The following is a 2,974-nucleotide window of genomic DNA, read 5'->3' as shown; positions in this document are numbered from 1 at the left end:
CCAGATTAGAGAGGGTGCAGGTTGGGCTGAGGGACCCACCCCTCCAACCCCCGCCCCCCGTGCACAAATCTTCGTGCACCAGGCCCCTAGTCATATGATAAGAAGAAACAAGAATTAATGCAAAAATATCTTAAAGAACAAGAATCATATGATAATAGATTGCTTATGGGAGATGAGCATATAAAGAATGGCCTTAATTTCATGTATGAGGCCCCACCAGGAGCTAAAAAAGAAAATGAAGAGAAAGAAGAAACAGGAGAGACTGAATACAAATTTGAATGGCAGAAAGGAGCGCCATGAGAAAAATATGCCAAAGATGACATGAACATCCGAGATCAGCCCTTTGGTCTTCAGATTCGAAATGTGAGGTGCATTAAATGTCACAAATGGGGTCATGTCAACACAGATCGGGAATGTCCTTTGTTTGGTCTTTCTGGAATCAATGCAAGTTCAGTTCCCACCCATGGCTCAGGACCATCAATGCACCCCTCGGAGCTAATAGCGGAGGTGAGAAACAGTGGGTTTGCACTGAAATGAAATGTACTCTGGAGAAACTTGACCGCAAATGATTCATCATAGGAATATGTTGCAAGTGAGGGTGAAGAAGATCCAGAAGTCGAATTTTTAAAGTTACTAACAACCAAACAAAAACAGAAACTTCCCAGGAAATAGGATTGACTTGAGAAGAAAAACAAGAAAAAGAAAAAAGGTAGAAAAAGCTTCAGAAGAGTAGAAATAAACACAAAAAACATAAACACAAATCTTCCTCCCCCTCTTCCTTCTCCTACTCTTCCTCCCCCTCTTCCTACTCCTTTTCCTACTCCTCTTCCTTCTCCTCCTTCAGTGAGACTTCAGAAAGCAGCAGTGAGAGTGACAGCAAAGAATAAAAATACAAAAGAAGAAAAGAAAGAAAAACATGTTCAAGAAAGAAAAACAGTGATATAGGAGAAAAGAACAAGTCTATGAAGAGAAAACTTTATGAAGAACTTTCTAGCAATCACTGTAATAAGGAAAAAGTCAAGGAAGAGCCTAGATTTTTAAAACAAGAGAGTTCTAGGGAGACTAGCAAATGGAATTATTCTGATTTCGACAAAAAGTCCAGGAGCCATAACCACAGCCCAGAGAACAGAGGATCTGAAAGAAATGAGAGGAGCAGGAGAAGCCGAAGCAGAAGTCATAGTAGCTACAAGGAAAGGAAAGTAAGAAAATGGTCTTAGCAGAGTCCCAGTGAAGAGTGGAATACAAGAAATGATGCCAGAAGCCATGGCACAGATATATACAGAGGAGGAAAAATGGACAGAGAAAACTCGGGAGATAAGTATACTAGAGTGACACAGAGAGAATGAAGCAGTAGAGAGCATAGAGACTGCATGTGACAATTAGCTGGGAATAAAGGAAAGTAAGAAAATGGTCTTAGCAGAGTCCCAGTGAAGAGTGGAATACAAGAAATGATGCCAGAAGCCATGGCACAGATATATACAGAGGAGGAAAAATGGACAGAGAAAACTCGGGAGATAAGTATACTAGAGTGACACAGAGAGAATGAAGCAGTAGAGAGAATAGAGACTGCATGTGACAATTAGCTGGGAATAAAAATATCTCTTCTTTCTTATCAAATACTTTTAGCAAGGGCTAATATGTACTATTGTCTTTCTAATAAAAAAGCTCTCTTTTAGTTTTCAATCTCTGTAAACTGCCATATCAAGGAAAAACTACATGAATCTCATAAGAATGAACTTTGCAAATATTTGTAAATAATCTATTTTGAGCTGTAAAAATATCTTATATTGATAAGTATTTTTGTGCCCTCTATACCAGATTAAAAAAACACACAAACACCGTAAACTCTGGGAAAAAAAGGTTTTATGTTTCTCTCCAGTTCTTTATTTTGAGTCAAGCATGTATGGATTTGGAGTCCTTTGGCGTTGGTGCTATAGGTGGACATTCTTTTTCCTCTTGCCTCTTCCCTAACCCCTTGCTATGCCATAGAAAGGCTCCTGCATTCTGCATGTCACCTGGGGCAGGAGACAGTTCCCACAATACCCTTGTTTCTGATTCCATCTCAGTGGACACCAGCCCCTCATAGGCTTCCTTGGGGTTTCTTTGAAAGAAGTGGATGGAAATTATTTCTCAGCCACCCTGGTTTTTAAAGCTAATGGTAAGTTACTCACCAAGAGAGCATATCCCATTTCCTTTTTCTGAGCCCACTGAAAAATTGCACTTGGCTCCCTTGATGGGCGTATGAGGAGATGCTTACCAGAGCTGAAATGAGATTTTGTCCAGGGTAAGGCTTTAGGAAAGCTGTGGTGGCCATAACCAGGCATCTGTATGTAGTTCTAGATCTATGAAATCTTTACTTAATTAGAGGGCTCTTCTCAGCAGACATGTTGTTAGAGCAGGGGTTATACAAACCCACACAAGTTGATTTCCCTTTGCAATTTATAGATGGCTGAGCAAGTCAAAGGTTGTTTTTGTTTTTCGTTTTTGTTATTTTTACCAGTAAATGGCTGACAGAAACAGGATGGAGCCCATGCTCTGGTCCTCAGAAAATCTCTAGTGAATTTATTATGGCCTTTATGGTTTTTTTCCACTATATTTTTATTTTTTTAAATATTACTTTGTATTAGTTTCAGGTGTACACCATAGTGGTTAGAGAATCATATACTTTACAAAGTGTTTCCCCTGATATTTTCAGTACCCACTGGTACCATACACAGTTATTACAATATTATTGACTACTAGAGGCTTGGTGCACAAAAATTTGTGCACTGGCGGGGTATACCCCCCACCCCCACTTTGTGCCCTCTCACAGTCTGGGACCCCTCGGGAGATAACCAACTGCTGGCTTAGGCCTGCTCCCCGGGTGGCAGATGGCAGGCCCGATCCCTCAGTGCCTGCACCGCCTCCCCGGGTCGTGCACATGGCAGGGCCGATCCAGGGGTTGGGGCGCCGCCCTGGGTCACGCACACGGCAG

General features: G+C 41.4%; 1 protein-coding gene and 1 pseudogene across 1 annotated transcript in view; both read left to right on the top strand.

Annotated features, from left to right (window-relative positions):
* Positions 1-1,346, top strand: part of LOC102253344 — a 2,068-nt pseudogene extending 722 nt beyond the window's left edge.
* Positions 1-2,974, top strand: part of NMS (neuromedin S) — a 55,481-nt gene that overhangs the window by 4,580 nt on the left and 47,927 nt on the right. The gene's annotated exons all lie outside the window — the stretch shown is intronic.

The sequence above is a fragment of the Myotis brandtii genome, unplaced genomic scaffold (genome assembly GCF_000412655.1).
Source record: "Myotis brandtii unplaced genomic scaffold, ASM41265v1 scaffold1347, whole genome shotgun sequence".
Lineage (NCBI taxonomy): Eukaryota > Metazoa > Chordata > Mammalia > Chiroptera > Vespertilionidae > Myotis > Myotis brandtii.
The sequence above is the reverse complement of the archived record's forward strand: the minus strand, read 5'-3'. Positions and strand labels throughout refer to the sequence as shown.